The sequence below is a fragment of the Nomascus leucogenys genome, chromosome 14 (genome assembly GCF_006542625.1).
Source record: "Nomascus leucogenys isolate Asia chromosome 14, Asia_NLE_v1, whole genome shotgun sequence".
NCBI lineage: Eukaryota > Metazoa > Chordata > Mammalia > Primates > Hylobatidae > Nomascus > Nomascus leucogenys.
In genome coordinates, this window is record NC_044394.1 from 4129536 (window position 1) to 4156369 (window position 26834).

Here is a 26834-nt window from a genome sequence, read left to right on the forward strand (position 1 = left end):
AAGATCTTATAATAAAAAGTATAAAACACTGATGAAAAATATTTCATGGTCATGGATTGAAAGAATCAACATTTTCAAAAGCTTCATATACCCAAAGCAATCTACAGATTCAATGTAATCCCTATCAAAATACCAATGACATTATTCACAGAAATAAAAAAAATCCTAAAATTCATATGGAACCACAAAAGATCCCAAATAGCCAAAGCTTTTCTGACCAAAAACAACAACCCTGGAGGAATCACATTACCTGACTTCCAATTGTGCTACAGAGCTATAGTAACCAAAACAGCATGGTACTGGTATAAAAAAGAAACATAGACTAATAGAACAGAATGGAGAACCCAGAAACAAATCCACACACCTACAGTAAACTCTTTTTCCACAAAGAAGCCAAGAACATATCCTAGGGAAAAGATAGTCTCTTCTATAAATGGTGCTGGGAAAATGGAATATCCATATGCCAAAAAAAAAAAAAAACTTGACCCTTATATCTCACCATATATAAAAATCAAATAAAAATGGATTGAAGACTTAAATCTAAGACCTCAAGGTATAAAAATACAAGATAACACTGAGGAAACTCTCCAGAATATTAGAGTGGGCAAGGATTTGAGTAGTACCATATAAAAACAGGCAATCAAAGCAAAAATGGACAAATGGAATCACATCAAGTTAAAAAGCTTCTGCACAACAAGGGAACAGTCAATAATATGTATAGACAGCCCACATAGTATGGAAAATATTTGTAAATTAACCATCGGACAAAGGATTGTTAACCAGAATATATAAGGAGCACAAACAACTCTGTAGGGAAAAATCCAATAATCTGATTTTTAAATGGGCAAAAGATTTCAATAGACGTTTCTCAAGACATACAAATGGCAAACAGACATATGAAAAGGTGCTCAATATCAATGATTGTCAAATAAATGCAAATTAAAACTTCAATGAGATATCATCTCACCTTGGTTAAAATGGCTTATATCCCAAAGATAAGCAATAAAAAATACTGGTGAGAAGGTGGGGAAAAGGGAACCCCACCTTTTGCAATATTGATAGGAGTATAAATTAGTTCAACCATTGTGGAAGACAGTCTGGTGATTCCTCAAGTATCTAGAACTAGAAATACCATTTGACCCATTGATCCCATTACTGGGTATATACCCAAAGGATTATAAATCATGCTACTATAAAGACATGCACATGTATATTTATTGCAGCACAATTCACAATAGCAAAGACTTGGAAGCAACCCAAATGTCCATCAATGATAGACTGGATTAAGAAAATGTGGCACATATACACTATGGGATACTATGCAGCCATAAAAAAGGCTGAGGTCATGTCCTTTGCAGGGACGTGAATGAAGCTGGAAACCATCATTCTCAGCAAACTATCACAGGACAGAAAACCAAACACCACATGTTCTCATTCATAGGTGGTAACTGAACAATGAGAACACATGGACACAGGGTGGGGAACATCACACACTGGGGCCTGTCAGGGCTGGGTGGCTGGGGGAGGGATAGCATTAGGAAAAACACCTAAGGTAAATGACAAGTTGATGAGTGCAGCAAACTAACATGGCACATGTATACTTATGTAACAAATGTGCACATTGTGCACATGTACCCTAGAACTTAATAATAAAAATAATCATTATTTATTTTTAACATTTGTGGGTACGGAATAAGTGTATATATTTATGAGGCACATGAAATGATTTGATACAGACATACAATGTGTAACAATCACATCATGTAAAATGGGATATTCATCTCAAGTATTTATCCTTTGAATTATAAACAAATTATACTTTAAGTATTTTCAAATGTATAATTGTTACTAACTATAGTCCCCTCTTACGTTACTATATCCTAGGTTTTATTCATTCATTGTATTTATTTTGTACCTATTAACAATTCCCATCTCCTCCGCAACCCAACCAGTACCCTTCCCAGCATCTGGTAACCATCCTTCTACTGAATCTTTCTTTTTTTATGGCTGAGTAGTACTCTATTGTGTACATGTACCACATTTTCTTTATCTCTTCATTTGTTCATGGACATTTAGGTTGCTTCTAAATCTTGGCTATTGTGAGCAGAGCTGTGGCAAATATGAGAGTGCAGATACCACTCAACATAATGATTTCATTTTGGGGAGTTACATACTCAGCAGTGGGATTATTGGATCATATGGTAGCTCTAGTTTTAGTTTTTTGAATAACCTCCAAATTGTTTTCCATAGGGGTTGTACTAATTTACATTCCTATCAATATTGTATGAGGGTTCCCTTTTCCCCACCTTCTCGCCAGTATTTTTTATTGCTTATCTTTTGGATATAAAGCCATTTTAACCAAGATGAGATGATATCTCATTGAAGTTTTAATTTGCATTTATTCGACAATCATTGATATTGAGCACCTTTTCATATGTCTGTTTGCCATTTGTATGTCTTGAGAAATGTCTGTTGAAATCTTTTGCCCGTTTAAAAATCAGATTATTGGATTTTTCCCTGCAGAGTTGTTTGTGCTCCTTATATATTCTGGTTAACAATCCTTTGTCCGATGGTTAATTTACAAATATTTTCCCTACTATGTGGGCTGTCTATACATATTATTGATTGTTCCCTTGTTGTGCAGAAGCTTTTTAACTTGATGTGATTCCATTTGTCCATTTTTGCTTTGATTACCTATTTTTATATGGTACTACTCAAATCCTTGCCCACTCTAATATTCTGGAGAGTTTCCTCAGTGTTATCTTGTATTTTTATACTTTGAGGTCTTAGATTTAAGTCTTCAATCCATTTTTATTTAATTTTTATATATGGTGAGATATAAGGGTCAAGTTTTATTTTTTTGGCATATGGATATTCCATTTTCCCAGCAAAATGGAGTAGTTTGCTGCAAAAAAGAGTAGTTTGCAGATTTCAATAGTAGGTTGCAGATTTCAAGAACTGCTGGAAAATTCATGTAATATATGCTAAAATGATGAGCAAGATAATTTAACCTAAGGATTATGTCAAACTGTAGGTGAAGTATCCTGCAAGATTTGTATGACAAATAAATCTGCATGTTAATTGGGATCTGGTGCCTAATGCAGTATCTGGAACAGTGTGGGTGTTTAATAAGTGTCAGCTATGGGAAAACCAAATACATTCATTCAATTCATTATTCCAATAATTCCTCAAAAACGATGAAACGAAAAACTTATTCCCAAGAAATGGAAAACAGCATCCCGTATCATAAAGCTAGAAATTAATCTTTAGCATGTAGTTAAATGGACTACATATTATAAAGAAAAAAAAAGTATATGCATACCTGTCTATATGTATGTTTCCTACAGAGTAAACCTAATATGGGCTGGGTGTGGTGGCTCACGCCTGTAATTCCAGCACTTTGGGAGGCCATGGCGGGTGGATCACGAGGTCAGGAGATGGAGACCATCCTGGCTAACACAGTGAAACCCTGTCTCTACTAAAAATACAAAAAATTAGCCGTGCATGGTGGCGGGCGGCTGTAGTCCCCGCTACTCAGGAGGCTGAAGGCTGAGGCAGGAGAATGGTGTGAACCCGGGAGGCAGAGCCTGCAGTGAGCCAATATCGTGCCACTGCACTCAGCCTGGGCAACAGTGAGACTCCATTAAAAAAAAAAAAAAAAAAAAACTAAAAAACTAATATGCAAACAACATGAATTAAATTATTAGCTTAGTAGAAGGAGTCATTAAGGAAGTCAGTTCCTGTACTTTGTTGTTAAAAAATTAACTGACAACACTTTAAAACATGTTCTCAGCATCCTGTTTTGGTAGCCTTTGGCCCTGGCTCTACTCCTGGACATAGATATAGCTACACTGGTTCTTCACAAACCACAGATAAGTGGGAATTTAAATGTTTCTAACTTGTAGGCTGGAGCTTATTTTTTTCTGCCTTCACAGGGTAGCCACGAGCAAGGAGCCTGGTGACCTTAACAGAAAGGGAAGATTTGAGGTTTCTATTTAAATGTGTTCAGGAAAAGCAGAGTTTGAATTAAAATTTTTATCTCAATTTCAACTTCATTTGGTTTTACGTCTTTAAATATTGTTCTTTTTAAGTGTTGATTATAATTAATACTTGTTAATAAAGACAAAATCCTAGTGAATATTTTTAATGTTGAATATGTTTTAGAAATTATAACACTTAAAAAGGAAACTGAGCCTTTCTTTTTTCCAATAGCTAATAATGAATTAACCTCACAAATAATAGACAATGGCTTAATAACCTATACAAAATTATTTTCTCTTGGATCAAAATAATGTGAAAAAACAAGTTATAAAATGTATGGATTTAATGTGACTATCATAAACCATAATATACACTTTAAAATCCAGTGCCAGATTCCTATAGGAACATAATAAATATTTATTGAATTTATTTGTGACATTTACAGATTGCTACTTATTTTACACATAGCCTTTTGTTAAATTTTAAAAGCACATGAGAATTCTATAATGAGCTAAATATTGGCTGTTGACTGTTATTTTGTTTCCTTTTATTTTTTGCTGCAAAATAAAAGATAAGACTGCATGGGAATTGTGCAATACTTTATCACTCTTAGTTATCCACCTATGGGAAGACTCGCTATTTGAACCACCCAAATCTGGTACCATCATTAATTAAAGTGGAAGCTAGCCTAGTTGTGAATATGATGCCTAGAAAGGCACAAATTACATGTTTGCTAGTATATTCAATTCAAACATATCAAGTAATGGCAAATACAAACTATACATTCTAAGTACTGTCATTCAATCACACTCTCTAAATAGGAGCCACGAACAAGTCTTCACCAGCAGAGCAGGCTACAAATGCGTTAAGCAGCCAGATTTCCATGCAAATGGGCAAACATGCATACATATATCCCCACTAATGTCATGGGGTAAAAATGTAATGAAGCTTTATTAGAAAAATACATACAAGTAAAAGACACATGATCATTAATGCCTATTATCCCATAAGAGTGTTTTGGGTTGGCATAGCTGGAATGTATCTGCAATGTAGGTGTCTTCAGAAGAACTCTGCATTTGTAATGCTCTACTTCAATGGTTATTAAAATGTGGTCTCCATTGCTCTATCCTATCCCTATCATGGACTAGAAGCATAGGCAACAACTGGAAGCCTACAAGAAATACAAATTATTGGACCCAGTACAGTTGTGTTAAATTAATTGCCCTTAAACTTTCCATTTGATCCATGGAATATTTAGAAACCTATTCTTTAATTTCCACGTGTTTAGAGATTTTTCTGTTACCTTTCTGGTATAGATTGCTAGTTTGATTCCACTATATAAGAGAACATTATGATTTTATTTTAAATTTGTTAAGGGTTTTTTTAATGGCCCAAGATGTAGTCTATCTTGGTGAATGTTCCATGTGTGCTAGAAAAAAACGTGTGTTCTAATGTTACTGCATGATATGTACTTTAAATGCCAATTAGATGCCATTAGTTGATGGTGTTATTTTCTTTATCTTTATTTTCTGTCTAGTAGCATTACTAATTATTGAGACAATGCATTCAAGTCCCCAGCTATAATTGTACATGTATCTATCTTGTATTTAAGCTCTGTCATTTTGGCTTCAAGAATTTTAAAGCTTTGTTGTTTGAAACATATACATTTAGGATTGCTCTATCATGCTGTTGAATTGACTTATTATTGTGTGATAATCCTTTTTGTCCTAGTAACTTTATTTGCTCTGAAATCTACTTTGTATTATATTAGTATATCAATTTCAATTTTCTTTTGATTAGCTTCCTTGGTCTATGTTTATTCCATTCCTTCATGTTCAACCTATTTGCATCATTTTATTTGAAATCATCCTTGTAGATAGCATATAATTGAATAATATTTTAATCCATTCTACCAATGTCTCTCATTTCCAGACTTCTATTTAGCCCATCCAGTAAGTTTTTTATTTCATGTATTATGTTTTTCAGTTCTAAAGTTTCAGTCTTGGAAGCAAACATAACAGTCCAAGTCACACCTTCAGATGACAGAAGCTGCAGCCAACATCTTGAGTGTAACCTTGTGAAGAGACCATGAGCCATAATCACTCATCTAAGTCATTCCTGGATTCTCCACTCAGAATCTATGAGGCAGTAAATGTTTGTTGTTTTAAGCCATTGTGTTGTATTATAATTTGCCACACAGTAATAGATAATAAATATACTATCTTTGGCAAGACCCTGTCTCTACAGAAAAAAATTTAATTTTATGCTATCTGCTTTAAATTCTATGTAGATAGATATATTAAGAAGGAGGACTTCAGGTATTTGTTTTATTACATCATTTTTATCAAATGGGTCAGTCCTCAGAAATATTATGTCCAAATTGTGCAAAAATAATATCAGTTAAAAAAACTCCAAGATTTTTTGTCCTTTACTGCTAGAGAGGTTTGTATTTCCCAAGATACAATCAGAGATTAGGCTATGTGCTAAAAAATTTAATAAATTTCTGCTATGAATTATATAATCAGACCATCTTGGAACTATTCCCATAGATAATATATTTCTTTAACCAGATCCCGTACATGTCATATGTAACTTTGGGGTGGGACCTTGCCTTCTTAAAGTTTCTTTTTTAAACAATCTATAGATGCAAACTATCCCCCTCATTTCAATTAAGATACTGGTAGCTAAAACCTCCTATGGGCAAGCAATACATTTTTATTCAAGAGATATGGGAGAATACCTTATTAGAGATATTTTATCTGCCTTAGGTCCATGTTCACCTGGAAAATTACCAAGCTATTTGAACAATAAAATAATTCCCAAAGAAGCCAAGCTCTTTTTAGAGTGAGCCTTTAATGCCAAATCATCAACAAACACCTGAGACTGCAAACATGAGGGCTTATTTGACTAGACAGTTAAAATAACCAATCCATATCACAAATAATCACTGTTGCTCTTTCTACCACAGCCTGAACAACCATCCAGGTGGAAAAAAATAATAACAAAATGGCAAAACTTGCAGGCCAGTATAAAAACTGTTTAGAGAAACCTCTGGAGATTCTGGAAATCAGAGTTTCTAGTTTGAAGTGATTCAAAGCACCTGTTTCTAGTATAAACTGTCCAGATGTAAGATGATGTTATAGTTTATTCTGGGACTAAAGAGGTAATATCTGATTATTCTATTTCTATAAAGTCTTAGTTATTCCTCTGTCATTCAAAGTCATACAAATGAAATATAATTTGTGTGTATCCATGCACTGCTTAGACGGATGGAAGCACAGCAGGTAGGTAAACACTGACATTCTCTTCCATGAATACCATCAAAGGAAAGGTCAAAGATAAGGTAGTAAGTAAAGTGAATGCAGATTAGATAGAACATCTGCTTAAATAGGATAATGGAAGAAATATTCATTGCTTTTACAAGTAGAATTTTCTCTTCCAAGTTATCAATGAACATCTGCTTAATTCTCCATTCCTTGCAGCCTACCACATTAGCTTTCTGATTAAAATTAATAGCTTGATAAGGTACAATTAGTCACAATAAAGAATTTTGCTTTTTTATTACAAATTGTTAATTTTGCAAGCATAAGAGAAGTTGTTGTTATTTGAGATGGCCTAACCTAGTTTGAGAAGAAAGGCATTTTAAGAGAAGAAACTTTTAAACTATTCAGTTATTCTTTCAAATTTGCAAAAGAAAATTAGAACTTCCAGGTTTTATATTATAATTTTAAATAAACTACTCTTCTAATTGGCAAAAAGAAAGGCTACTTTGTAAGAAATGAAGAAATAAGGTAAATATGATTTTTTTTAAAATAATCAGTTTCCATCTCACTTCTTTTGTAGTATTTAATGCTTTTCACTTCCTTTCCTAATTTGACCTCCCTAGTTTTTGTGTCAGAGGACAGCCTTGGCTCTCTCATCTCTATTATCTTCTTTCTTTTCTGTCACATGAAAATCCCTCCATTTCAGCTTTCTATTTCAACTACTGGTTCCACAGATTTTGATTTATCTGAAGTAGGTGGGATGCAGGCACAAGCCCATTCCTTGTATGTCTTATAATTTTTTATTGTATTCTGGACATTGAATATAAAAATACAGTGGAGACCAAAATATAATATTGTTATTTTGTTTTGTTTGCTCTTGTTTTATTTTCAGAAAATAAAAGTCTTTCCCTATGTCTTAAGGTTAGAGTGTGAGGCTGAGCATAAACATTATTCCAAAAATTGAGTTTAGCTTGAGCTGGGCTGCAGTTTTAATCAGATTGAGTTCATTTTACTAGCCCAACTTCCAACTTCCTACAACAGTTATCAGAGATCACAATATTTGAAATGGGGGTTGGGTTGGGCCACATTTTTAGAACATTTTGTTTTCACCCTTTAATTCAAATCTATAAAGGCCCAAAATCTGTAGGAATGTGAAAGCCTGTGCAAAAATACTATCTGCTTTCTAGCCTTTTCTCTGCAAATTCTTGGCAAATTTTTTGTGTAAAGGGCCTGTACAAAGGGATATAATTTTCAGGCTGAATCTCATTATGTCTAGAGTCCAATTCATTCTACTAAATTATTATTTAAAGGCTCAGCTGGTTTTCCCTCATCCCTGCAAAATCTCTTGATATGTCAGGTCAATGGTTCCACCTGGAGAAACCCAAACCAGACATGTTCCCCTCAGGTATAAATCTCTCTGCTCTTTAATAAAACACTCCTTCCTCTCTGGAATTCAGTTCATCAAGACTTCCTTGTTATCATCATAGCCCCACAGAAATGTATGATTTTTATATTATCTTTTTTTTGTTTCTTGTTACTAAAGTAACAAAAGTCTTTTGCAACTGGAAGCAGATAGGTACTCCTCTTAGAGGTGCTGATTCATCAGCCTATGGGCCTTACTTTGAGAAATATACTTCAGAGTCATACTAGAAACTGTTTTACATTCCCTATAGTCTGAGGCATGTACACAAGCCAAGTAGTTTTCTTATTTTATCAAGATATCAAAACTGCCCAGCTTGGTGGCTCACACCTGTAATCTCAGTGCTTTGGGGGGCCAAGACAGGAGGACTGATTGGGGCCAAGAGATTTAGACCAGCCTGGGCAAAATGGCAAGACCCTGTCTCTACAAAGAAAAAATTTTTTAAATTAGCTGGGTGTCATGGCACACACCTGTAGTCCCCACTACTTGGGAGGCTGAGGAGGGAGGATTGCTTGAGCCTAGGAGGTCAAGGCTATAGTGAGCTATGATCACACCATTGCACTGCAGCCTGGGCACCAGAGTGAGACCCTGTCTCAAAAAAATAAAAATAAATATTAAAACTATCAGCCACTAGGAATCCTATGTAAAACATCTTTCTAGTTTAAATTGACATTATCTCAAATTTTACTATTGGTTACTCAGAGCCTAACCCTCTTCTCTCAAATTCAAATGTTGAAATGTGACTTGTCCTTAAAAAGTACATAGGAGATGCACATCTTCCATTTTTCCTCTGAAAGTTAAATTGATATTTAAAAAGTAATCAGTACATTTTGTCTCCACTGTGTTCAGTAAGGAAGAAGCACTGTTTACAGCATTGCCTAGCACTTAGACACTCAGTAAATGTTTTAAATGAATAAATGGTATTTATTGATTCTGGTTCCATCCTTTTGTCTTTATCCTAACTCTTTCCTCAACCTCCCAATTTCATCTCTGAAAATCCTAGCAAGAATAATTATCCTACTCATTCCTATTTTCTATTACAAATTTTTAATAGCTCTTTTTTGCCTACTGAATTAAGTTTAAATTCACAATTTGGCCATTAAGGTTTTCCACAACAGGGTTTAAAGCTATATTTTTAGCTTATTTCTTTGCATGTATCTTGTTTTTAAACCAAACTGGAAGAATATTCTCTAAGTTTCCTGAAAATGTCCTGTGTTTCCATTCCTACATGATTATGTCTGCTACAGATGGAAATTCTCTTTTTCTCATTGACTTCTTTACCTATCAAAATCTTATGCATCCTTTAGTACCCATCTCAAATACAATAATCACCTAGACACACAACTTGATCTTTGAAACTGGACATGACCCGTTTTTCCTTACATTCATTACAGCATGTGGCTTATACTTCTCTAAAATGATTGCTTAATTCTATGTTGTAATAATACATTTTTTTGTTTGCTTGTTTCTAAATGTGAGCTTCTTGAAGGCAGGGGCTATACTGACTCCTGTCTATATACCATATCACTGCTATAATAACAGAGGCAGGAGGCAGAGAAATTATAGGCAAAAAAGGGCATGTCCCTTGTAAGAGCCCCACTCTCAAGCAAAAAAGCCTGAGATCTCAGCCCAAAGTGAGAATTTATGTCATGTTTTCCTGCTCAAATGTTGCCTTTTCCTAAACGACCTTTATCCCTACCCTGCCCCATCCTGTGCCTATAAAGACCCCAGACTCAGCTGGCAGAGAGGAGAAGCAGCTGAATGTTGGAGACCACAGCTGGACATCAGAAAGAAGCAGCTTGACTTCAGAGGGACAGCTTGATGGTGTAACTTTGGAGAAGAATCCGACCAGAGATGACCGGACTTCATGGGAAGATTACCTACACCTGCTTCCATCCCCTTTGAGCTGAGAGCCATTTTCATTGGCAATAAAGTCCCCCACACTTACCATCCTTCAATTTGTCCATGTGACCTCATTTTTCCTGGATGCCAGACAAAAACTCAGGAGCCATGAGTAAAGATACCAAAGGCTGTCACACTGGCCCTTTGCCTTCACTGGTGGAGGGAAGCCATGGGCCCACTGAGTTTTTAACACTTAAGCCATCTGTGGATGGCAGAGCTAAAAGAGCTCTGTAACATGCCCTCTGGGGCTTCAGGTGTAGCAGGCATCCTCCACCCCCAGATGCTGCCGTGGGGTCCACATGCAGTTTGCTCCTGCTGGCACCCAAAAGTGCTCACCCTGGCTTCTACAACTGTTCACCTGCACACTCCCTCCTGCAAGGGGTGGAACATAGTGGGTCCAAGTGAGTGGAGTTCACTCCTGCCAGCACCAAAGTGGCTGGCTGGTTCCAGAGTTCATGTACTCCAGTTCCTACCTTGTTCACTCACATGCTCCCTCCTGCAAGGAGTTGAGAGCAGTGAGCTGAGTAAATGAGGCACCCTGTTGTGAGTCCCACGAAAGAGTGAGGGAAATACCCTGATTCATCACTACATTTCCTCCAGCAACAATCACATCACATTATATCTAGCATATTATACACACATTTTAAAAAATAGCATAATTTTATATGTGGAAAGTTACTGGTCACCCACTTTCTATGTACTCACTTCATCCATTTCATAGACAAAATATATGAGGCTCTAGAAAGTTTAATGAATTGAACTGAATTTCATCAAATTTAAAGAAACCCAAATACAAAATATTAGTGATACTTAAGTGACTCCATGCTAGCTAAGACTGAGCATAATTCAGTTAGGAAAAATATTTACTCCATAAATTTCAATTGTTTTTCACATAATGTTTAAATTCACCATGGTAGGATGTTCCACTTTAATTTTACTCTGAATGAAATAATCTTAACAGAGTCCATCAAGACAAACCTTTATTCATTTTAATGTATCTTTTGTGGTAAAAATGTGAAGTTTATAGAGCATTGATGTGGCTAAGACATTATAGGACATGCATTATTACTCAGTTATGCATCTTACACTAATCAGCACTTTTATACATTCTCATTCTAGGCTTTTAAAATAGTTTTTAAAACATTAACTCATTCATTAAAATGCCAAATTTTGATTTTGAATATATTGTATAATCTATTGAGCTGCATAACAGCTGCTTCCTTGCAAGTAGTCAAATGATATTAATATCATACAACTTTTTATTTATATATTTTTGTATCTTTATTTAAGGAATATCAGTGCTTCTCTGCTGGGTCCTCAAAAGAAAGTCAATATGTAAAGAGGACTGGAGAGGTGGAGAGTGATTAGCCATAAAACAAAACAGTGTATGATTCTCACCTTGTGACAGATGAATCCACACAGGCTCAGTTCACAAGTAAAGAGCCTTATAAACAAACATAAATGCTTCACCTCCAAGTCTATTTTGTATTCAGTTTCAGCTGCTCTAAAGTTGTTCTTTTATTTTGTAGAGCAGCCTGGAATTCATCAGAGACAATCAAGCAGTATAGAAAAAGTCAACATTCCACCGCATAGTGGCTCCCTGGTTACCTCCAGCTTCTCTGGGGTCCTACCATAATGTCTTTCTAACAAGCAGAGCAACAAGTGAGTCACGTGTCTAAATGTGTATCTGAGGGCAGATATTGCCCAGTGGACTCAGAAGTTTGAACCAATTCTTTTGCAAATGAAGTCAGTCCGAATCTATAGCCTCAAGCTTACAATTACTCAGATGGAATCACAATCAGCCTTCTGGAAACTGGACAAACCAGGACTCTCAATAAAAAGGAAACTTTAAAATATATAAAAATATCTATATTATATTAGTCTGGCAGTTATGGAACATTCCTAACTAGTGTTCAGACAGAATTCTGAAAAAAAAAAATAATAATAAAATAAAAAAAAATAAAATAAAATAAAAAAAAAATAAAAAACAGAGAACATTTGGTTCTATTGGATGACCAAAGTCCCTACCCAAATTAAAAAATAAAAAATAAAAAAAGCCTCTTAACACTGATTTTTTTTATGTTCAGGGAAACTTTATCCATTGCTTGACTTTTCAAATGTTATTCAGTATGGTGTAACTGAATGATCAGTAGGTGTAGAATCAGAATAACTAATCAAAACACGGCTCTAGGGAAATGCAACACTGAAAGATGAGGAGAAGGAAAAATGAAAAATAGAAACTGGATTTTCCTGGAAACCATGCAAAGACAATGCTTCAAGTTAAATATTACCAAAGGGAGAGGCCAACTGTGATAAAAAACATATGTATAAATTAACCATTGGATGTAACATTGAAGTCTTCACCGACTTTGACACAAGCAATTTGAATAGAGTGGCAATAACAAAAGTCTGATTGAAATGGACTGAAAAAATATAGGAAAGTAAGAAATGGAAATGTTTTAAAAAAGAAAAGGGAAATGTGACAGGAGCTGATGGGATACACAGAATTAAAGAAGGGTCTGGTTTTGAAAAGAGCAACTCAAGCATGATTCTATGGTGTATTATTTATCTACAACAAATCATCTCAAAACTTACCAGTTGATAACAAGGCACCTATGCTCACATAGCTTCTGAGTCAGAAATCTAAGAGCAGCTTAGGTGTGTGGTTCTACCTCATAAAGCTGCAGTCAAAATGTTGGCTGGGATTACAGTCATCTGAAGATTTGACTGGTATGGAAGATCTCTTCCCAAGCTCACTCACATTGCTACTGACTAGAAGCTTCAGTTTCTCACCAGGTGGGCCTCACCAAGCAGGATGGCAGCTGGCTTCAGGAGTGAATGATGAGACAGAGACAGAAAAGAGAGAGGGAGAAATCAACCAAGACAGAAACCTCAGTGTGTTTTATAACCTGATGGTAAAAGTAACATATTGTTATTTATGACATAGTATACTGATCATACAAACTCTAATACAAAGTAGAAAGGGACTACGCAAAGTTATGAATTCCAGGAGAGAGGAAACATTGGAGGCCATTCTAGACACCAGCTACCACTTACAGTAAGATAAATTGGAGGAAAGGGGAGATTCGGAAGAGTTAAGTGTAGGATGAAAGTCCTTGAATGAGACAGAATGTCAGTAAGTGTATAAGTGGAAGGATCAGTCTTAGATAGCAGCAGGTAGCAGAGAGAAATGTAGCCATTTTAAAAGGAGAGAGGAAAAAACATGGTAAATGAGGTAGTTCCTCATGATTGCTTTATATCTTGATGGTGGCATAATCAAGGTCATCAGTTAATAGTGAAGAGGAGACAGAAGAATTTCAAATTTAAGGAGAATAGTGGTTTGAATAGCCACTTCAGAAAGTAGTGAATTGGCTAGGAAAAAATAGAATTTAGGACAGTTTGGGAAAAGAAAAATAATCTAGATGTGTACATGAGACACAAAGCAGGCACCTACCCCCTCCTCCAAGTTCCATTGACCACAGGATAAGAGAATTTAAAAAAAATACCTGCAAAATCACAGGATTTCAGGGAAGCAAGGTCCTTAGATGTAGTTATGTTTTAGTCAGAGTAAAAAAACTCAGGAAAATATTCAGGTAAGAAATTGAGGCTCTAATGTTTTGCTGATGAGTTCTAGGTTGTTCAATGTGGAGTAAGGAAAGGCGGGAGGATTGACTCAGATTGGAGTTGAACAGAGTAATAGATAAGAGATTTGGACTGCTAAAGTGATGGAAATTATCATGATGGGATTAGTCCTTATGACTTCATAAGGTAAGGTAGAGTCAGTTATATGATAATTCCTTTCTTAGGATTAGACCATTTATAAGTGTGAGGAAGAGAAAGAAGATGGTATGTTTTTTTAATGGAGAGGAGAATAAAGTAATATGCATTCTTATATCATTTTAAGAGTATTAACGAAGCTGGCAAGGTATAGTTAATAAACTCAATATTCCTGCACAAACATCAGAAACTTCAAATAGCCATGTATTTACAGATGCAGACTATGTATCTATTAATTTTTTATTCATTGAGAATTTCTAGACTTATTATCATACATTGATTTTATGAGACAATTTTTCCATTATGTAGCTTATGGAGTAGTAGAACTCAGCAGAAACCAACCTAAAATCTCTTTGGCTGAATCCAGTGCTGGCCAAATTTCTTATAAAGAAGTAAAAAATAAGGAAAAACAAAGCATAATGCTCTTAAAAATCTAACAGGGTTGAAAAAGGATTAGCTTTTCTAGCATGAAAATTGAATTTTCAGAACTTAAATAATGAATCCTTTTATATTTGTCTCGTAGTAACATATCAAAGTGAAATTAGGACTGAAATTGGGATTTAAACTAAGATTAAACTTACAGCTCCTTCTCTTTTTCTTTACCTTCCTTTCTCTTTCTTTTCCTTCCAGGACAACACAGCCCAAAAGCCATTAGGTATTGTTCAACAGGTATACGTCCTGTTGAATGGGGCAGAGGGAGCACCCTGGTGTGGGGTGCCAAAGTGGGTAAAGAGTATCCATATGAGGAGATAGAAGTAGCCACGCAGGAAGGTGTTGGGACCCCAGCAAAGAGAGTAAGCATCCACATGGGGGCAGAGTAATGGCAATCCAGTGTATCCGGAAGGGATGGTAGCAAGCAGCAACAACATGATATTAGGAAATTAATCAAATAAATAAATATATTAAATATAATGGGTCCCAGACTGCTCATTGCCAAAGAAGGGAGTTATAAATATAGAAAGAGAGAAAACTGGAATGCACTTTGTGTGCATTTTGTTTGGATTGGAATTGCAGATATCAGTGTGAACTCATGGGTTTTGAGATAGATGGATGGATCAATAGAGAGATAGATAATAGACAAATAAATATAGATGTAAATATGTGATATAGGATGTGTGTGTATATATAGACAGATATGTCTATACATACATATGTAGAGATAAATGGTAGATAAATGATAGATAGATGATAGCTAGCTTAGATAGGTAGGTAGGTAGATAGATTGATGTGTGTGTGTGTGTATGTATCCCTAGTTCTGTCCACTGAGAGAGCCTGTTGCTACCCAATATCAGTGAGCATAGTGATCATTCAGATCATTGTTTCTAAACACCATTCTTCTAAATACCATTCTTCACTATTGGATTTTCGGATGAAGTACCCTGTTGAAACATCTCTGGGTCTAACTTTCTGGCTGACTCACTGTTGTCTGAAACCTTGGATGACACATAACAGTTACTGAAAATCAATTTTTTAAATTATCAGGTCAGTGAGATTGAAGAATAGTAGTTTCCAGTGTTTGTTCCCTCACAGAAATATCAATCTGAACAATTATTCACACATGAAAATACCTTCACAAGAGCTAAGAAAACCAAGTAAAATATTTTAGTACTTGGGTGGAGCACATAAAATTTTAAGAGACAGATTAAAGAGGGTAGGAAGGAGAGTTTCACATTGCCCATGTCAGCTATCTCCCAAGCTCACTCAGCATGGAGAGAGATCCTCCACATGTGGGCAGGAGAATGACGTGAACATCTGACTTTGCCATAGACACCAGCACCAGGCTCACCCCAGTGAAGCTTAGGACCAAGCCAGCCTCCATAGACCCAGGTTCCAGGCCTGCCCCAGTGCCAAACAGTTTCCTAGTTCCAATCTCCAGGCCCACTTCTGTGTCTTCAGAACCCAGGCCCACCATTGCAAACTCAAGCTCTAGGCCACTCCACTGCCAAACCAGCTCCTGTGCCCCAGGATCCAGGCCCAACCCCAAGGACACAGGCGTGACCCCACTGAATTAGGGTCCAGGCCTGCCCTACCACCAGTCTGGCTCCTGAAGAACCAGGCTTCTGGTCTGTTCCCAAAGTCAGACCCAGGACCACCCCAACAGCCCCAGAAATCCAGGCCCAGACCCATAGACCCAGGCACCAGGCTTGCCCACGCAGACCCAGACTCCACTCCTGCTCCTGTGGACCCAGGCACTAGTCTAGCTCCTATGGACTCAGGTTCTCGGCCCCCGCACCTACTTAGCCAGTCACCAGACAAGCCCACCCATAGAACCTGCCAGGCAGCTCATCTGGCATCTCCGGATGGGGTGATTGGTGAAGGGCTTTACATGCCAAAGCCAATTTGTAAAAACTAAAGTAGGTACCTATGTGTTTAAATGAAGAGACACCAATGCAAGGTCACAAGGATCACAGGTAATCAGGGAAAAATGACACCACCAAAGGAATAAAATAAAACATTAGTGACTGACCCTAAAGAAACAAAGATGTACTAATTGCCTGATGAAGTATTCAAAATAATTGTCTTAAAGAAGCTCAGTGAGCTGTTAGAGCATACAGACAACTAAATGAAATTAGGAAAACAATACACAAACAAAATAAGAGGTCTAAAAAAGAGGCAGCAACTATATATTTTTAAAGGGCTAAATAGAAATTCTGGAGCTAAAATACATAACGACTGAACTGAAAAATTTCATAGAGAACTTCAATAGCAGACTCATTCCAGCAGAAGAAATAATCAATGATCTAACAGACAGGTAATCTGACATTACCTAGTCAGAGGAACAAATAAAAAAATAATTAAAAAGTGATGAAAGCCTATGGTACTCCCGGGACAGCCGCAAACAAACCAATATACACATTATGGAACACCTAGAAAAAGCAGAGGAAGAGAAAAGCATAAAAGACTATTTAAAAAATAACGACAGAAAACTTCTTAATATGGAGAAGGAAATAAACATCCAAAGCCATGAAGTTCAATAAATCTAAATAGATTAAAATAGAGATCTTCACAGAGACACATTATAATCAAAATCTCAAAAGTCAAAGATGAAGAGAGAATTATGAAAATAGCAGGAGAAAAGTAATTATTACATACAACAGAACCCACATAATACTATTGGCATATTTACCAGCAGAAACCTTGCAGAAGAGAGTATGATACTATATTTGAAGTACTAAAAGAAAAAAAATGCCAATCAAGAATACTGTACCTGGAAAAGCTGTCCTGTGAAACAAAGAATAGATAAAGACTTCCCTAGACAAACAAAAGTTAATCACCACTAGACCTACTATACAAGAAATTCTAAATAGAGTTCTTGAAGTTGAAATGAAAGAGCACTAACAGTGTAAAAATACATAAAAGTATAAAACACTGTAAAGTTAAGAATATTCAAATTCTGAATAGTGTAATACAGTAATGGTGATGTATAAATCATATTTAACTCTAGAATAAAAGTTAAAAAGTATTATTAGTTTTAACTAATTACCTATAATAATTTGTTAATGGATGCACAACATAAAAAGACATAAATTGTGACATTAGTAACATAAAATGTGAGAAAAAGAAAAGTTAAAATGTACAGTGTTTGCATGCAAAGTTAAGTTGTTAGCTTAAACTAGATGCTATAAATATATTTTATATAAGCCACATGGTAATCACAGGAAGAAAACTTATAACAGATACAGAAAAGAAAAGGAAAATGGAATCAACACATACCACTAGAAAAAATAATAAAATCACAAAAGAGAACACCAAGAGAAATAAAGAAATATAGGAGCTACAAAACAGTCAGAAAACAATAAAATGGCACTAGTAAGTTCGTGACTATCAATAGTTACTTTGAATGTAAATGGATTCAATTCTCTAATTGAAAGACATGTAGTGGCTAAATTGATGGGAAAAAAACAAGATCCAACTATGTTTCACACAAGAGTCTCACCTAATCTTTAAAGATACATATAGGCACAAAAGTAAAGTGATAAGTATATTCTACGCAAATGTAACCAAAAGAGAATGGGGTGGCTATACATATATGATACAAAATAGATCTTAAGTAAAAAATTGTCACAGGAGACAAAAAAGTTCAGTATATAATGATAAAGAGATCAATTCATCAAGAGGATATAACAGGTCCACACTGTAAATTATAAATATATATGCACCCAATATCAGAGTACCTAAACATAAAAAGCAAATATTAACAGACCGAAAGGAAAATACAATAATAGCAGAAGATTCAAAAACTCTACTTTTAACAATGGACAGATTGTGCAGACAGAAAATCAATAAGGAAAAAGTGGACTTGAAAACACTATAGATCAAATTTACCTAATAGATATATACAGAACATTCCACCAACAGCAGTAGAACTCACATTCTTTTCAAGCACATATGGAACAATCTTCAAGATATATATTAGGCCACAAAATGCATTGTAACAAATTTATGAAGATGGAAATCATATAAAGTATCTTTTCCAAACACAGTGGTATGAAACCAGAAATCAACAACAAGGGGAAATTTACAAATATGTGGAACTTAAACACACTCCTGAACAACCAATGGGTGCAATAAAAATCAAAAAATATTTTGAGAAAAACAAAAATGAAAATACAATATACCAAAACTTATGGAATACATCAAAAGCAGTTCTTTTTTTTTTTTTGAGATGGAGTCTCGCTGTGTCGCCCAGGCTGGAGTGCAGTGGCGCAATCTCAGCTCACTGCAAGCTCCGCCTCCTGGGTTCACGCCATTCTCCTGCCTCAGCCTCTCTGAGTAGCTGGGACTACAGGCGCCCGCCACCACGCCCGGCTAATTTTTTTTTTGTATTTTTAGTAGAGACGGGGTTTCACTGTGGTCTCGATCTCCTGACCTCATGATCCGCCCGCCTCGGCCTCCCAAAGTGCTGGGATTACAAGCGTGAGCCACCACGCCCAGCCAAAAGCAGTTCTATATAGGTATGTTGCATGATGCAGAGGTTTGGGGTACAGATCCCATCATCCTGGTAGTGAGCATAGTACCCAGTATGTAGTTTATCAACCCATATCCCTTTCTCTCTCTCCCCTGTCTAGTAAGTCCTCAGTGTCTATTGGTCTTATGTTTCCATACATGTGTGCTTAATGTTTATCTCTCACTTGTAAGTGAAAACAAGCTGCATTTGGTTTTCTGTCCCTGCATTAATTTGCTTAAGATGATGGCCTCCAGTTGCATCCATGTTGCTGCAAAGGACATGATTTCGCTCGTTTTTACGGCTGCATAGTATTCCATGGTGTATATATACCACATTTTCTTTATCCGATCCACCATACATCAACATTATGAAATATACCCATGTAAGAAACCTGCACATGTACCCACTGTATTTAAAATAAAAGTTGAAATTACAAAAAGAACTTCCCAACTGATGTAATAAGGCAAAGAAATAACCTCTCTGCTGAGAGCTGAATACTTGTTGGGATGCCCTGGCTGTGGAAAGGAGCTGCCCACTGTGGGTCTTCTCTGAGCTGTTCTATTGCCCAATAAATCTCTTCATCTTGCTCACCCTCCATGTGTCTGCATACCGCATTCTTTCTGGTTGCAGGACAAGAACCCAGGACCTGCCAAACAGTGAGGCTAAAAGAGCTGTAACACAAACAGGGCTGAAACATGCCCCTTTCTTGTCACATTGTGGGTGAAGAGAAGGAGAAAAGAGCTGCAGCCCTTCAGAGAACCCAGACCTGGGAGTTCGCTGAGCCAGGGCTGTGACTCCCTTTTTTGGGGCCCAGCAGTTCCTGGCATCTCCAAATTTCCAGGTGCCACCATATTCCCAGACACCAGCAACGGAAGCTGCTTGCAGTGAACTTGGTACAGCCGCAGCCTCACAGAGAGTCGGCACCCATGCTGGCACTTGAGCCACCAACCCCCCTGCAGCAGCCATCGTATCTGACTGTGTACAGTGGCCAGACCCCATGCTCACTCACTCCACGCCTGACTTGCCTTTGGCAGGTGTGGGATCCAGGCCGGTAGCATTAGCCAAGTGCAGCCTACCAGGCTGGGTGGGCAGAGTGAGCCCAGTGTACCTGAGCAGACCTTGGGCAAAGGCACCAATGGCCACAGAGGTTTCCAGTCAGAAAAGTGACACCCCAAGGATCCTGTAACAATAGTATCAAAAAGAGTAAATATATATAGGAATAAATTTAAGCAAGAAGGTGAACAGTCTATACACTGAAAACTGTAAAGGAATCTAAACATTCGAACTCATAAAAGCAGACAGTAGAATGGTGTATACTGGGGGAAAAAGGATGAGGAAAATATGAAGATGTGGTCAAGCAAGATTGTAGAGTTTCAGTCATGCGAGATGAATAAGTTTTAGAGGTCTAATGTATAGCGTGGTTACTACATATTTTCAGGCATTGTATACTTGAAATTTAACCAAAGAGAGTAGATCTTAAATGTTCTCACCATACATACAAAATGGAATTTATGTGAGGATATATATTAATTAGCTTGATTGTGGTCATCATTTTCTAATGTGTGCATATATAAAAACATTACATTGTACACCTTAAATACATACAACTTCTCAGTATTAAATTATACTGCAACAGGCTGGGTATGGTGGTTTACACCTGTAATCCCAGCACTTTGGGAGGCTGAGGCAGGTGGATTGCTTGAGCCCAGGAATTCAAGACCAGCCTGGGCAACATGGTAAAACCCCATCTCTACAAATATACAAAAAATAGCTGGGTGTAGTGGCATGTGCCTGTAGCCCCAGCTTCTCAGGAGGCTGAGGTGGGAGGATCACTTGAGCCCAGGAGATGGAGGCTGCAGCAAGCCGAGTTTGCACCATTGTACTCTAGCCTGGGCAACACAGCCAGACCCTGTCTCAAAAAAAAAAATAAAAATATTAAAAAAAAAGGGAAAAAAGAAAAACTCAATAAGGCTTGAAAATAAAACTTTTAAGATTTTTAAAGTTAAAAACTTAAAATGATCAAATGTCTTTCTTTATATAAGAAAAACAGAGTTCTTTTTATAAGGAAACACTATGCTTTTATTTCTCAGCTTCTTTGATGTCTGTATTCAGAAGTCTCTGAAGTCATAATACATTCTCAAAAAGCCAATGTTGCATTGTGTGGTTGTCACCCCTACATAACCCCCATTCCAAGAGCAAGGAGTTAGAGTTCAAGCCTTTCGGGCTCACTGTAGGAAACATAATAGGCTTAACCAGAGAACTGAGATTCTGATAGAATAAAAGGTAAATAGAACAATACCCATGTTTGAGAGATCAAACCTTCCCATCTTTTGGTTGCCAGTTTACACACACACACACACACACACACACACACACACACACACACACACGTAAGAATAAAATGGCAATAAAAATGAAATTAGGAGACTTTTTTATTGAGATAGGATCTCACTCTGTCACCCAGGCTGGAGTGCAGTGGTACAATCTCAGCTCACCGCAGTCTCCATCTCCTGGGCTTAAGTGATCCTCATACCTCAGCCTCCCAAGTAGCTGGGATTACAGGCATGCACCCCCATGCCTGGCTAATTTTTGTATTTTTGTAGAGATGGGGTTTCACCATGTTGCCCAGGCTGGCCTTGAACTCCTGGACTCAAGCAATTTGCCCACTTCGGCCTCTCAGTGTGCTGGGAATATAGGCATGCGCCACCACTCCTGGCTGCAATTAGAGGACTTCTGATGCAGATGCAATGGCAAAGACTTATTCCCCCCACACATACACTAAATACAAGTAGAATCACTGGAAATGAAGCTAAAGACAGCCAAAGGAGAACTCTTAAAGGTAGTAAGAAAGCAAATTAGTCTAGGGCCTCTGCATTGAAAGAAGAGCACAGCAACAGGACATCTTACTATACCCCACCACCATGACCCTTCCAAAGAAAGCACCCCAGGCCTGCTGTTTCTTGACCTCTGACCTAGCAACCAAGGGCAGCCCAGACAGGCCAACTTATTTTCCAGTATGGAATGGGAGTTCCTGTGATAACATCAGGAGAGCCTGGCACCACTGGTGAGGAGAATGGATGGGAAGCCCCATTAATAAGCAGCAGCCATGGGAAGTATCCTCATTCCCCAATGCTTGGTCCCTGTCATAAGTTGTCGGACCCAGGAACCCTCTTTATCCCTGCTGGCCTGAGCCTCCCATTCTTAACTAAGGGACGCTGAGGTGGCCCAGCCCAGAGAAATTCTGTCTGCCCCCTTAGACGGCACCAGTAGGGACCAACGGGAGACCCAATGGCACAAGATAAATCAGATAGACCAAAACAACATTGCAAAGACTGAAAATTAAACTCTCATTGAAACTACAGCCTGCAAAGGTAGGCCACATTTTGCATGCTAATCTAAACAGAGTGATCACCTGCTAAAATAGGATATTTAAATAGGACCCAGAGTGTCCTAACATAACAGATAAAATATATGGAATACAATAGATAATAACTTTTCATACCAAGAATCAGGAAAATCACAACTTGAATGAGAAAATATAATCAACTGATGTAAACATAAGTTGAATCAGATGTTGGCACAACGTGACGGGAATTTTAAAGCAGCAATCATAAAAATGCTTCAACAAATAATTACAAATTCTTTTGAAGTAAATTTTAAAATAGCATATAACAACACATAATAAGAATCATAAAAAAGAATCAAATGCAAGTTGTAGAACCGTAAAACTATAAGAAAGAAAAATTCAGTGAGTGAGCTAAATAGTATAGTGGAGATAACAGAGGATAGAATCAGTGAATTGAGGGCAGATGAAAGAGTTTACCCAATATGAACAACCAAGAAAGTAGACTGAGGAAAAGAACTTCAGAAACTTGTGGAAGAATAACAAAAAAGTCAATGTTTATATCATTAGACATCCAGAAGGAAGAGAGAAAGACGGCAGGGCTGAGAGAATATTTGAAGGAATAATAGCTTTGGTACCTCCTTCCTACATTTCCAAGAAATAATTGATTTACAAATAGTCTAGACTCCCTAATTCCAAGCAGTAGAGAGACACAATTGGATTGGTTTCTTTTCCTGGTTCCTCACTAACTCAGAGTATAATGTTGATCAAGTCATTTTATCACTATGGCTCATGAGGCTTCTATTTCTTCATTTGTAAAATAAGGTGGCAGGTAATGGAGACAATACCCAGGGTTCCTTCTAGCCCTCGAATTTGATGGTATTTATGTTATTTTTCAATGGTTTTCAGATACATGGAGGGTATAAACCTCTGAATTCTCCCTGTTCAGTTCTTGGCTTCCCTTTGGTTGTAGACTAAAAGCTGTAATATATTAGACCTGTAGCACCCAGGCTATGAAGGAGCTTCAGCCTCTCTCCACCCATGCTGAGCCCCATAATTCTCATGTAAACACATTTCATTTCAATTTTATTGCTCAGGGCATGTCTTCTACAATATTCTATGTCATCTAGACCATTTCAAATCAACACCTACAAACATCTTGACACTTAAAATCAGCACTAAAGCATCACCCTTACTTCCTTGATGTGTGGGAAGGGAGTCAAAAATTGCCAGGTGCTCACTGGGGAGTTTCATAAATGTAATGTCAGAACTCTCTCCTATATTAGATTTGCTAGAAGGTGGTAGAAAATTACTTAACCTCTCTCTGCTCCATTTTACTAATTTACACACTGAAGAATAGGAAAACATTTAGGAAGAATTTTGAAGTCCTTAGATAAATGAAAATGCACTTGGTACTAAAAACTATCATTATGCCATTTGTGAAGGGCTTTATCTCCCTGTCTGTAAGAGTTTCTGCCTGCACTGAATTCCAGCATGTCTACAAGCTGCCAGTGCCCTGCATTAAGTATTTTCTGTCATCTGTGCTTGCCAGAGATTAGTTTGCAGACATTTTGCAAAAAGCATGCATAATACATACTGCTGAATACAATATTTATCATAGAACAGCCCCAGTGATGGAAAAGCATTACCCGACAGCATCCGGTATTGCATGATTGCCCTTTCCATCAATGCACCCTAAGGAGGCAGTACAACCCGAACCACTGAGTCACATTTAGTTGAATTCCAAAGCCAAGCCTGGGAGTTGCCTCAGTTTTGCAAAAGCATTATGGTGCTCTCTGAAGGTATTTGTGTGGTGTGGGATAAGGAAAAGGTGAGGAGACAAAAAATATCTTATTCCTTATTTTCCTCCATCAAAAAACATCTTACTGCCCATTTCAATAGAAAGCTAAGCATTTTCTTATGTCCACGTGTTAGAATTAGGAGAAGAGATGTACTTAGTCACAAGGTACATTAAGCAGCACCTCATCTTCCTTTCCTAATATACATGCTCTCGGGATAATAAGATTTTGAACAAATTACTCTATTTCATGAGTGCCATGAATTCTGGCAGGGTTTACTGTGACAGCTATTTTAACTCTAAAATCTGTCAGACCAAGTTTGTAACCCCTCCACTAAATGAAATCCTTATCAAGAGTCAAAGTAGATTTTAGTAGAGGGAAGTAGATGCTGGAATCAAATCAGTGAGAGAAGTTGAAGATACCTCAGGTGAAAGACTGAGTCCATAGTTCTCTCTTCCTTCTTCCATAGGAAAGACATTTCAGGCCAGTTTATCCACAACAAATACCTCTTTCCTTGTTCTGTTCAACATACAAAGTGATGAGTATATACTAAACCCTTTCTCTACTTTGACATAAAATCTTGATTTTCTTCTTTGACTTTAACAGCCTTGTTCTTGGCAAGGAGTGCTCAACGTTCCTTTCCTATTTTACCCCTGTTGAGGCCAGCACATGATAGTGGCAATATCATATTGGAGAAAGACAGATTTCTAAATGGAGATAATAACTCAAAGTATATTTGAAAGAAGCAGGTATTAGCAGAGAAGCAGGATAAATACTGAGGGGGGAATGCAAGATAAAAGTTCTTTTTCCTAAAACATTAGTGCAAAGTAACTGAAAAAAAAAAAAAAGGATTTGAAGCTTGGAAAAAATACACACATACACACACATATACGTGTACATATACATATATGCATGTCTATATTTATACACATATATATGTTTATATATTTCTAAAGTGTTATGTAGCCTCCTTGTTGCCACCTCCAAACCATAAATATATTACACAACTATTTCTACATTAGGTCACAAATATCTACCTTATTTAGTTTAACACCTGAATAACAGTCAATTGTAAGAATCCACCATAACTTATTTGATCACCTGATCTGGGGCATTTAAACTATTTTCAGTTTTCACTATTATAAACAACTCTACACAAAATTACTTGGCCTTGTAGAATATGTAAATGTTAGAAGTAAAACTGAGATCAAAAGGTATGTGCAAATTGTCTTCCAAAAACAGTTACAACTCCCCCGTAAAAAAGGTTATATGAGAATGCTTACTTCCCAACATCCATGTCAACATTGAGCTCTATTCACTTTTAGTTCTAAAACATTACATTTTGTTGTTTCAACTGATGTTTCTTTGTTAATAAGTACAAGTAAACATCTTATCCCATATTTGTTGGCCAATAGAATTTTTGTGCTTGGATGTGTGTTAAATATTTATTCTTTTTTATCAGTTTTTCCATCAGGAAATTGTTTTCTTAGTGATTTACACACATTCTTACTTACTAAGGATAGCAACCTTAGTTATATATTATGCAAATGTTTTTCCCAATTTGTCAATTATTTGATACTATGATTTTGTGAGGAAGGCTTTTAAAAAATTCTATAGTAAAGTCTCACAATTTATTCTTTGATGGTTTCTCATTTTGAGCCTTTCTCAACTAAGATTACAGATGGCATTGACTTTCATATGCTTGATTTTACTCAAGCTGGAGTTGCTTATGTTGCACTGCTGTCCCTAAACCGTTTTGCCAGTGATGAATTCCGACAGTCACATATTAGGTCATAAACATCCATTTCTGATTATTATACGTTTATACTCTCTACTAGCCAAGGTCAATTCCAAAAGTGTAGCTATCTTTACTCTTGCAGTAAGGTCTGTGCAATGAATTATTACCTACATTGTTTTTCCTTTACAAAGATTGGTCCCAAAAAGCAACACTTTTTTCATTCTGTATGAATGCAGTCCTCCAGCACTCACTAGTCGTCCAGCACTCATTAGTCCTCCAGCACTCACTAGTCCTCCAGCATTCATTTGGAATAGCAAATGACCCCAAAATACCTGTGGCTTTCCAGAATGAAAGTTTAAGAAGAGAGTATGAAAAGCTATACAGGCGTTATACGGCCAGGTCTTTAAATGGTCTTTATCACTTCTTTCCAGATCCCACTGCTCAGAATAGTCACAAGATCCCACCCACACAGAAAGAAGGTTAAGAAATTTAGATTTCCTGCATTACCAAAAAAAAAAAAAAAAAAAAAAGGAAACAGGACTAATGTGCATCTAGCCAGTCTCTCTTCTAACATACTCCTGACTACATTAGACTATATTACCTCTAGTGTTTCACATCCATACTTTTGCATTTTATACACGTTTTATAAACATATATGTTTTA